At 55.6% G+C, this 12,006-nt stretch overlaps 1 protein-coding gene across 1 annotated transcript in view; it reads right to left on the bottom strand.

The window, feature by feature from the left end:
• NTN1 (netrin 1) overlaps nt 1-12,006 on the bottom strand; it is a gene marked incomplete at its 3' end in the record, with an annotated part of 181,521 nt that overhangs the window by 83,671 nt on the left and 85,844 nt on the right. The window lies entirely within an intron of this gene.

Below are 12,006 nucleotides of genomic sequence, written 5' to 3'. Positions count from 1 at the left end.
ATATATCTAACTCTACACCCCACATCTTGGACCTCTTAAAGGCAATTCAAACTTAGCGTGGTCCAAGATTAAAGTCTTCATATTCCCTCCCAAATCCAGCTGTCTTCCAAGACACAATGCTGCCATCCACCCACCAAGGCAAGCAAGACACGTAGGAGGCACCTTTGTCACCTCCCGTTTCCTCAACGCACGGTCTAATCCACCACCAAGTCCTGTTTACTTCTGAATTCCCAAATCTCCCCCAGATCCCTCCGCTTCATTCCTTAGTCCAAGTCACCATCCTCCTTGACCTGCCCGGGGTCATGAATTTGGGCTTTAAACCCACCTGGGAGCTGGTGTGGGGTTATGAATTCTCTGGAGGGACCATCTTTCCCCTCCATCCAATGAAAAGGTCCAAACAGTCTGGTCTCCTGGGCTCTCCCCTCTGCACAGCAGGCCTGTGTCCCGTGGGCCTTTACACCGAGAGTGTAGCCCTACAGGGTCTGAGCTTCACGTGCATCTCCTGTTAGACTCCCTGCCAGCATCTCTGGTCCCGAGTCCCACGAAGCCGAGGCTCCAGGTCACGAGGTTTTGACCTACACCTTCCATCCAGAGACACCTCCGTGATTCCACTTGCACTCTGTGGGCCTCAGCAGATGCCTTTTTCCTCTTGCCAGCTCAGTGGTGCATTTTTTTTTAAGTTTGTGTTTTCGTTTATTCCTTTTTTTTTTTTTTTTTTGCGGTACGCGGGCCTCTCACTGTTGTGGCCTCTCCCGTTGCGGAGCACAGGCTCCGGACGCGCAGGCTCAGCGGCCATGGCTCACGGGCCCAGCCGCTCCGCGGCATGTGGGATCTTCCCGGACCGGGACCCGAACCCGCGTCCCCTGCATCGGCAGGCGGACTCTCAACTACTGCGCCACCAGGGAAGCCCCTCGTTTGTTCCTTTAAAAAATATTCCGTCCTGTACTTGTTTCCGTCGCCTTCAGAGGCAGGGTGTCCGTTCCACCATATGCAGTGCAGATACGCTGATGGACGGGATGCCACCATGTGTCCGGCGAGGACCTTCCCTTTCCTGGTGACCCAGAGCGCACACAGTCCGCCCCGCCAGACGGATCTTTTAAGAAGCGCGCCACTCTCCTAGACTCCTGACACGCTGATGTTACAACCCGTTAGCGCATCACGAGATGGGCTTAGTGGGTTGTGGGACAGGGTTACAAAAACAAAAGCGAATAGAAAATATCAGGGTGGACTGCTCATAGCCAGCGTTCATTAAAGTTTTCTTTTGGATGGACGGGTGGATGGATGGATAGAGGTATTGGGTCATGATTCATTTGGTAAATGTATTTTCACTGTGTGTCACGGTCCAAAAATGTTTCATTTAAATTCCGTTGAATGTGGTTATGCTTAGTGTGTGAGGACGAGGGCCGTGTTTTCCTTCTTTCCTATTCTCTTGCTGGGCATAGAAGCATGCTGGGTTCATTGAGGACTCTTGGCAAACACAGAGAGACATGGGATTGAGTCAGTCTCTGGACAGAGCGAGGGAATCACTGGGAAACTGATGCCCCGAGGTGTAACATGGACCGTTTTTCTCTTGGAACTGGAATCTGCTTGGTCCCAGAAAGCCTTGCACCTGGACCTTGCCAGGTGAAGGCCAAGTCCAACCTTGCAACAGCTTCACCTTTGACCCCAAAGCCAGGGTTCGGTGGAAACCGAACCCTGGGGAGGGTGATAAATGCGGGCACAGGTGGCAGATCTGAGAGGTCGGGGCTGCCCATGGTGGGGGGAGGGTCTCCCTCTGCCCTCATTCTGCTCACTTCTCACCCCCGTGGCGTCAGGCCTGGGCTCCTGCCACCCCGCTTCCTCCTGTACCCACTGCCTGACCGACGGGTCTATTAGTGGCTCTTTTATCAGGCCTCTTGTCTGATCAGAAACCTGCCCGGTTCCACAGAACCTAAAGGACAAGTCTGGACTCCTCAGTGCGGCGTTCGAGGCTCCTCGCCACCTCCCCAATCCCTGTGCCGGTGTCACCCCACGACTCCCCTCTACCGCAAGCTGGGTGCCAGTGCCGCCCACACTGCTTACTCCCTCTGAAGACCCCTCCCTCTGACTGAACCTCCTCCTCTGTGATGGCCACGCACTTGACCCAGAGCAGCCGCTCAAACTCCTCCACCACGCGCCACATGAAGAAACAGGACAGTCAGGTACCGGAGGGGGCTGGAGCCCCGGACGCGTCTGCCCACCCGTGGGAGGCCAGCCGGGGCTCCCAGCCACCCGCCGCCTGGGGCACACCTGGTGGGAAACTCAGCCCTACAGGGTTCCTGGCTCTTCAACCTTCAAGACCCTCTTCAAGTCCCCAGCTTCACCCCCCAGGTCCCGAGTTCTCTCCCCCCAACCCCCCACACTGCCCCCAAAGCTCCGACAGCCCGGCCCCGGCCCTGGCACCTAACACAGCTGCCTCGTCCTGTCCGCACTGCCCCCCACTCAAGGGTCTTATCTCCTTGCGTCTTTCGTTCCGCCGTCTCCCGGCGGCAGTACCCAGCGCCTGGCCGTCACTATGACAGTCTCAATAAGTCGGTGCGGACGGATTGACTGATGGGGCGGGGATGCCAGGGCCCAGGTGGGAGTGAGGGTCCATCTGGCCTCTGCCTCCCTCCCGGGCAGGGCCTTGGGTGACCGTGTGCAGAGAGAGCGGGACAGGCCAAGGTCAGGGACAGGCGGGGCTGAGCCTCCTTCCTCGGCCACTCTTGCAGGAGCTGGTGCCTGAGAAAATCGGCAGACACACGTCTCGGCCAGACCGAGACCCTGCCGCTCGTCTCTGCTGCCCCACCACGAGGTCTGTTTGAGCCTCCCAGGCCTGGGGCAGTATCTCACCACTAAAATTTATGCAAATGAAATAACAAGCAAATCGGGGAAAGGAATGAAATGCCTAGCGGGATCCAAATCGCCTCAGAAACGCGCCTGCAGGGGTCTGCGAGTTGAGCAGTCATTTTAAAGATGGTTTAAAACCACTCACTGGGGAAAAAACACACTGGCATTCCTGCAAACCAGCAAGCCCTGTGGCTTCAGGGGGCCACTGGCCTCACTGTGGGGAGTGGGGGAGGGTGGGCTGGGAGGGGACGGGGAGCTGGACTTCAAGGGGGACCGCTGTGAGTTAACTACAGGGACGTGGCCCCTGGCCCAGGCATCCCACAACGCCCGACTCCTTCCAGAATCAGACCCGGGGAAAGATCCAGGTCCAGCTCGGAATATGCCAGAAATGCTCACCAAATCCTGCCAGTGGAGACAAGCCCGCCCCAGGGATAGGGCACTCTGAGTGTTCGTTCATTCATTCATTCACTCGCTCAACAAATCTTCATGCACTGCCCACCAGGTGCAGGATCTGCTCTCGGTGCTGGGGACCCCTCAGGAAACAAATATTCACTCAGCAAACATTCCCTGCACTCCAGCTTCATGTCATAACTGATCTGGGCTGGTGGTGGTGCGTGTGGGGGGGGGGGGGTGGCGGATTAAAAAAAGTGAACAGGAGACACTGTCACTGGCCTCCAGAAGCCTACAGTCTGGTGGGAAGGGGACAAAGCATGGATGAAACTCAGATTCCTGGCACCGATTATGCGCTAAGAGGGCTTAGAAAACGCAGAGATGATTTCCGACGGGCCGGCTGAGAATCTTCCTGGAGGAGGTGTCATATGAGCTAGGTCTGAAGGAATGGGTAGGAGCTGGGTGTATGGGGGAGGGGAGGAAAGCTCTCCAGGCAGAGGAAATGGTACAGGAAAAATATAAAACAACGTGGGGAGTCTGGACCACTGGCCTCTCTCCTGACCCCTGAAGCAGAGAATTAGATGGAGCCAGGAGTCACTGTATTTTTTTCTTACCATCTACGTACATTCCTTTTTGCACACTAAAGAGATGGCGTCTCCCTTTGCACTCACCCTGCCCACTTTCTGCCCACAAGTGAGGAGCAGCGCAGGGATGAGCTGGGAAGGAAGGGTTATAGGGAGCTGGGCCGCCACTGCAGAAGAACCCTGCATTCTCTAAGGCAGGACTAGAGGGGAGCGCCTGCCCGCTGGTTCTGGGTCCTCACCCTCACCCCACAGTGCATGCCCCCAGCTTCCAAGGCTGGAGTCGGGGGTGAACGTGGGGGCTTTATCAAGACCAAATGCTTTTTTTAAACAAAGGGATAAAGCAAAAAAAAAAGCACAATGTTGCAATTTGATAAAGTTGGAGGGTGGGCACATAGGCATTTATCATAGCATCCTCTATTCCTAACAGTGATATTATCCTCTTAACTATTTCGGAAAAAAAATACATTTCGGTTCGGTTGGTTTGGTTTTGTAAAGACTGCAGCACGGAGGTAAGTGATTATTCCACTGACCTCAGCCGGTGGCCTGGTGCTAGAAAACTTCCTGCCCCTCTTTTCAGGGAAAGCTGTCCCTTCCAGGGTCTATGACAGCTTCCCCTCAGGGGGATCTGGCTCTAGGAAGATTCCAGAAAGCAGCATTGGTCAGAGCAGCAGGAAGATGTGAAGAAACAGGCTCAGAGCTTGCAGGAGGGAGTGAGGAGAAGGGTTGCATGCACATATCCATGAAAACTCTGGAAGCCAAATCGATTGTCAAGGGGCGTGATCTACAGGCAAGGGCTCCAAGCGAGTACCCCAGGGGCCTGCAGAACCTCAACTGTGGATGGGACAATGGTGCCAGAACAAATCAGTCTTGTCTCCACAGACAGAATGGGCTCCACTAACTCCATCTAGCCCAGCAGTGCCAGGGGTCTGTACCCCAAAGGAAGTGTAATGACTCCAAGGAATTCTCTGCTTTGGGGTCAGGAGGGAGTCTGACGGTCGTCGGGAAGGACTGTGTATCAATAGTTGGCCCCTGTGAGTTGCTAAGGAACTACCTACTTCTGCGAGCAGGGGACAAGCTAAGTCTTCCAAGAAGTCGGGCGGGGGGGACGGGGGCGAGGGGTGACTGTGCCAAAGGCTCAGAAGCAAAAAGCAGCCGCGCGTGAGAAGGATGTCCGTGCTGTGTGTCAGCAGGAAGGCTGCATGGGGGCAGCGGCTGGAGGCCGGCACAGAGGCAGGCAAAGGGGTACTGGGGCCCGGGCACATTCAGGCCCAGGTGGTAGCAGCTGTCACACACTTTCTGCTGCAACTGGTGCTCTGGTGATGAGTAAAGGCCAGATCAGGTGGGTGATGTGGGTGGAGACGAAAAGACCCGGCAAAGGTGAACCATGATGAAGACCTGAGCTCAAGGAGCGGGGACGGAGAGAGAGGAGGGACCAGGGAGAGTCAGGAGTGGGGGACATCGTGCTCTCCTGGGTCCCCGTAGTGGATATGGGGTCACCAGTGTCCAGGTGGAGAACTGGGTGGGTTTGGTTCAGGCTTTGAGGCTTAGAGGTGTTGGAAGGGAGCATGTGGGTGCAGTGCCCATTCAGGAGACAGCACCCCCTGAGCCTGGAGCCCCCCACACTCGGCTGTCAAGTCCTGGAACAAGTTTTCTCACCTCTCTCAGGACCCAGCACTGAGCGGTCCTGGCAAGATTCATTTCAGGTCTGCAAAGAGCCAGCCAGCAGACACCATGAGAAAGACCCCAGGCCTCAGGCTTAACCTCTGGGCGCTGTGATGTAGGGACTGGCGTGCATGCTCCCCTCACACCCGGAACAGTCCAGGCAGGGCAATGGGCGCGAGCATCTGTGCACCGACGGGGACGCCTGAAAGCACAGGGCTGCACGGAAGGAATAACTGGGTTTTGGAGGAAAGCGATCATCTATTCCGATGGTTCTCCAGTTCTGCTGCATATTACCATCACCTGGAAAGCTTTGTTTTTTAAGTGTGGTTTCCCCACCCCCAGAGACTCTGATTAATTAGTCCAAGTGTGGCCCCCGGCATGGGTAGTTTTTAAAAGCTTCCAGGTGGGCTTCCCTGGTGGCGCAGTGGTTGAGAGTCCGCCTGCCGATGCAGGGGACACGGGTTCGCGCCCCGGTCCGGGAAGATCCCACGTGCCGCGGAGCAGCTGGGCCCGTGAGCCAGGGCCGCTGAGCCTGCGCGTCCAGAGCCTGGGCTCCACAACGGGAGAGGCCACAGCAGTGAGAGGCCCACGTACCGCAAAAATAAATAAATAATAAAAGCTCCCAGGTAATTTTAAAATACAGGGAGTGAGACCCCCTGATCATCCAACCTTTGTTTCTCAAATGTGATCCAGAGAGATTGGTCCGCGGGAGAGGTGGATGCCACCCCTAGCGGTGCAGAGCCCAGGGAGCAGGGCGTGCACACAGTGATCGGTCGCCAGGGAGGGCCTGGCAGGAAATCAGTTATTTGAGGGAGAGAGGAAAGCTCTTTTCGGGAACAAAGAGGTCCTGGTAAACGTATTTTAGGGAGATCGCTGTTTCCGGGATTGGTGGGGCTTTAAAAACATTCACTAGGAAGCCAGGGCCCAGCTCACAGGCCCCCACGGTCACCTGGAGTCCAGAGGAAACCTGTGGAATAAACCTAAGGCCCAGGCCCAGACACAGCCAAAGGCCTGGGGATGAGGGGGGACGGCCCTGCCCCTGCTGGGCTGCCCGGGGCCTTCGGCACCAGGTCCTCAGGTGGGCACACGACTCAACAGGCCCGGCGAGTGAGCACCGCAGCCAGACCACCTCCCCAGAGGCCAAGTCGGCACAGAAAGACACCACAGCTGCCAGCTCAGTGCCTGCACCTGCCTTCGCAGAGGCCCCCAGAGGATGCAATCCGCTGTATCCCTTGGACTCCAACTTCCCCACTGGAGAGGTGCGGTCTCAGAGGCTCCTGGGGGCCGGGAAGGGACTAAACAGTTGTCCAGGGCTTGGGAGAAGCCAGCACCCCCCTTGGTGGTGAGCGTGTAGTCAGCGGTATGGGAGGAGGGAAACTCCTCTCTGGCTGTGAGCATTTATAATGTTGCAGGGATTCGGCCAGATGCCTTAACCAATGGCATTTCAAATACTCCAGGAATAAAGAAGATGTGGTACATGTATACAATGAAATACTACTCAGCCACAAAAAAGAACAAAATAATGCCATTTGCAGCAGCATGGATGCAACTAGAGATTATACAAGTGAAGTAAGTCAGAGAGGGAAACACAAATACCATATGATATCACTTCCACGTGGAACCTAACATGACACAAATGTACTTATCTATGAAACAGAAACAGAAAAACGGACATAGAGAACAGACCAGTGGTTGCCAAGGGGGAGGGGTTTGGGGAGGGATGGAGTGGGGGGGTTGGGATTAGCAGATGCAAACTATTATGTATAGAATGGATAAACAACAAGGTCCTACTGTTTAGCACAGAGAACTATATTCAATATTCTGTGATAAACCATAATGGAAAAGAATATTTAAAAAAAGAATGTATAACTGAATCACCCTGCTGTACAGTAGTAATTAACACAACACTGTAAATCAACTATACGTCAATAAAAATAATAATAATTAAAATACTCCAGGCGTCGGGTGGGACCACACTCATTCTGACCCTAGGTCACATGGAGCTTTGTGTTATCAATGTGGACGCATCATTCATTTCTTTGCGGATTCACTAAACATGCAGGTCAGCCTCATGCCAGATACTGCGCCAGGCCCAAGGGCACGAAGGGGCACGGGATGTGGTAGCTGGCTTGAAGAGTTCATATTCTAGCAAAGGAGGGAGGCGTGATCTAGGGAGTGGGTCCCTGCTGGGAGGATGGACGCACCGGAAAGAAGGGTTCAAAGCAAGTGAGGGATGCCTAGGAGTTTGCCAGGAGGCCAAGGGCAAGGGCATTCCCGGCAAATGGAACAGCAGGAACCAGGGCTTGGAGGTGGGAAGGTATCACGTCCATGAAAGCACACGGCTTTATCGGTGGGCAGAGTGAGAGCATGACGAGCCCCGAGTGTGAGTGTGGGGTGCTGGGGGTGAGGGAAGCAGGTACCCAGCCGCGGCTAGGTGACAAGGGACTGGGTGGGTATACAGAAACAAACAGAACGAGGCCCTGCCCTTCACGAGGCCAGAATCTAGTAGAGAGGCCAAAATGGACCATTTAAACCTGGGCTAAATGCACGACATTCATTCATTCATTCAGCAAATATCTGTTAAAAGCCCACGTGCTAGGCACAGGGTCAGCCGTGAACACACAAAATCCCCGCCACCAGGGATTCAGGAGACACGACCCACAAGGCACACGAGAGATCGTACGGAGTGTGAGAAAATGGTAACTCTTATGAAGGAAAATAAAGCAGGAAAGGAGGACAGGGTGTCGGAGAGAAGCACTGCTAGCGCCACAGAGATGGTCGTGGAGGCCTCACCCAGTAGGTGACATGTGAGTGGAGACCTTAAGACAGCTGGTGCGTGAGCCATGTAGCTGCGCAGGGGAAGAGCACTGCAGGAGAAGCAGCAGCCTGTGCAAAGGCCCTGAGGCAGGAGTGCGCCTGGCAGTTTGGAGGAACGGCAAGGAGGCCACAATTGGAAAACACACAAGGGATTCCGGCAGGGACAGAGGAGGGGTACCCAGCCCAGCCCCACACAGAGGGAGAACAGAGAAAACTCCCCCGTGGTTGTGAGCCTAGATTCAATATTCATGGGAAAATAAAGAGTTCAAGACACTGAGATAATGGGGATAACACGCCCACGACAGGTGAGAACAACCACTGTGCCACAAGGCCCTGCAAACTTGGGTGGGATGGTGCGGGCCGGGGGCCTGAATCAGGGTGGGACAATGGGGAATGGGGAAGGACGGCCACTGTAGGGGTGGTTAAGCAGCATTGGCATTGGATGTCAGTGTGTGAAGAAGGGGGAGGATCTGGGACGCCCTGAGGTCTTCAGGGACCAAGGGAAAACCCAGAGTGGGGGCAGGTCTGGGGCAGCAGGCGGATTCAGCCCTGAGTGGCTGAGTTTGGGAGGCAGCAGTGGGAGGCCTGCCCAGGAGGCAGGAGGCCACCCCAGCTATGAGTCCGGGGGACAGACAGGTCTCCAAACAGGATCAGAAACTCCTGGAGGACGGGCACCTGCCCAATCTGTCACCACCTCCCCCAGAACCTAGGAAAGGAAGGGGAGGATGCACACGGCCCTTGTGAGCTATTACCTGTGAGCAACGCACGGGTCTCCCTGCCACGTCCCGCAGTCCTCAGGGTAACCTCCGTCTATAGCCAAGGGGACAAGCACACAGAGAGCTGACCTGTGGGAATGGCAGGGCGGGGAGGAAACCCAGGTCTGTCCCACCCCAGCCCCTGCCTCCCAGAGGTGAGAAATCCAAACTTGCTGGCTCGACTCATGTCAAGATAGGGAACGGCAGAGACAGCCATCGACCGGCCTGACCCGGGAGTCCCCAGGCCCCCACTGTGGGTGTCCGAGCCAGCCCCCGACGGCTTTCAGGCACAAAGACATAACTTCCCCGGCACCCTGAGCACCTGCACAAATATGAACCTCCTCACAAATAAGGCATCTTCTTCTAGAACCCCCCAAGCAGCGGGGTCACTGAAGGAGGGGTAGACACCACTGCTGGCCCAGTCAAGTCACAGCTTCCAACTCTTGCTGGACCGAGATTTTTTGTATTTCGACAAGCTGAGATGCACACTTTTCTACATTTTGGCATCTTCGGAGCCACCGTCGATCAGGCAGGAGGGGCGACTCCACAGTCACAGGCCACACGTGAGCGTCCAAACATGCCGCGTGGTAGGAAGGTGATGGTGTAGAAGATGGGGGTACCAAAGACCTGAAGTCACTGGAGACTGGGGGAGACAGACGCTGGGCATGACGCTGTTTGGGGGGTTCCCGACTGCATTTGCATTTTCCTGATCGCTCACGCACAAACCTCAGACCCAAGAGAACCTTAGGCGTGGTGAAATTCACAAGGTCACTCCGTGCTGGGGCTTGAAGGGACCGTTTCCTCCCAGAGAGGAAAGGCGGGCAGGGGAATGAAAGTAACCAGAGAGCAGCAGCGCGGGGGACCCGGGGGCACACCTGAAACTCACAATTCGGCATTCTTTCCACTGCGCCCGCCCACAGGCGGCGGGCGGCTCCACCTTCATTTTTTTTTTTTTTTTTTTTTTTTTTGCGGTACGCGGGCCTCTCACTGCTGTGGCCTCTCCCGTTGCGGAGCACAGGCTCCGGACGCGCAGGCTCAGCGGCCATAGCCCACGGGCCCAGCCGCTCCGCGGCATGTGGGATCTTCCCGGACCGGGGCACGAACCCGTGTCCCCTGCATCGGCAGGCGGACTCTCAACCACTGTGCCACCAGGGAAGCCCTCCACCTTCATTTCTGACTCTGCTCTTCCCTCCTCAAGGATGGGCTTCCTGGGGTCTTCCAGGTAAAGTGCCTTTTAACGAGGCCCAGGCTCCCTGGCCGCTCTGCAGCCTTAGAAGTCATGATCCCCTGAATGGTTTCTCCAGTGGACCCACTGTAAACCCTGTTCCACGCTGGCTGGAGTGTTTTTCAATTTCCTCAAGTCTGGGTTCTGCAGAGACGTAACTGAGGGTGTTCACCTCGGCCCTCGCTTTATGTGGCGCGAGGTAACGAGAGCGGGGACGGCATCGGGTAGCGTTCCTGCCAGAAGGGGCTGGGGGATCACAGAGCCAGCACCCTGATCTTTCAAAGCGAAGAAACCAAGCCCTGGCTGGGGTCTCACAGGGCAGCATCCAAGACGGGGCTGCAGGCCCTTGGTTAAGTTTTAGATTCTTTTCCTTCTGGTCTAGAGCATCTCTGAAAACGTCAAATGGGATTTTGGTTGTTTTGCTCTATTTCTTTCAGTGCCTGGACATTCCAGGAAGATTCCGATTTTGGTCACGACTCTGCACTCGGTTTACGTAAACGTCAGCCACACCGCCTTGGGAAGAGGGTGGAAATGGAACGTTCTAGAGGCTCTGTGGGATGGGTAAGAGGACTCCCTGGTGGTATACCAAAGGGACCAGGCATGCCAAGGCCCCTGGGCTCTACCTCCTCCCAAGAGTTGAATCCGAGGAAAACAACCAGGTGCAGCCTTAGGTTTAGACGGAGAAAATTAGTCCCGAAGCAAGAGTCTAATGTGGGGGGATGTGAGAGAGGAAGAGAAGTATTTCCTCTGCCTTGCACTAGGGGACAAGCGGAAAATTCATGGCCAAGTTGAGATGCCAGGCTAGGGAGCCACCTTCACCTCCGCTCCCCTCCCGCTGGCTCCCTCGGTCCAGGGCCGGTGGCCAGCAGCACCACGTTCACGGCCCATCCTTAAACATCCTCCTACTTCATCGGTGAACCGCAGGAACAGTTCTGGAGTGGGTGGACTGGATCAGAAGCTCCTGCTGCTGGACCACAGAGGCCAGGGCAGGCTGGGATACCCTTAGATGAACTTGGGCTTTCTCCTCCTGATTCTGAAAATTAACTCCGCCCCAAGCCACTCTTGTCTCACTCATCAAAAAATCATTGGTGGCACGTTTTCTCAGGAGACTTTCCACCGTTCCCCAGGGCCGGGCTGCAGAAAGCCTGGGGTCCCCGAGACTTGCCTCTCCACCCCTGGAGCCCACAGTGGTTTTTAAGGTCAAGTGTGCCCAGTGGAGGCTGAGCACAGCCAGAGAAACTGGGTGATAAGGTCTGGTCTTCCTTCTCTGCATCTGCTGCCCCCTCTAACATCCTGCTCCCCAGCCTGCACGATGTTCCCAGGGCCACAAAATGGGGACAAAGACACCAATACTCTTGCCCTTCTGCATGGGACCCACATCCTCTGACAAGTGGCACCGGAGTCACAAGCTCCGGAGTCACACAAACGCTTGAGAAGGACTCACGCACGGGTCCTTCTCTTTCCTTTTGCTCCCCCAAGCAACCCGCCAAGTCCTGGTGGCAAGACCACCAAACGGACACGGGTGCCAAATGTGTCCACTTCTCCCTATCATCCTTTCTACACCCCTAGCCTCCATCATCTCTCACCTGGAAACCCCCAAGGCCTCTCCCCTGATTCCTCCAAAGCAGCTAGGTGATCTTACGAAAATGCAAACAGGATCTGATCACCTCTCAGCTCCACACACACACCCTGAGCTTCCCTCCACACTTGGAATGAAACCCAAACG

The sequence above is a fragment of the Leucopleurus acutus genome (assembly GCF_964270905.1).
Source record: "Leucopleurus acutus genome assembly, chromosome: 19".
Classification (NCBI taxonomy): domain Eukaryota; kingdom Metazoa; phylum Chordata; class Mammalia; order Artiodactyla; family Delphinidae; genus Leucopleurus; species Leucopleurus acutus.
This window is presented reverse-complemented; position numbering and strand designations above follow the sequence as displayed.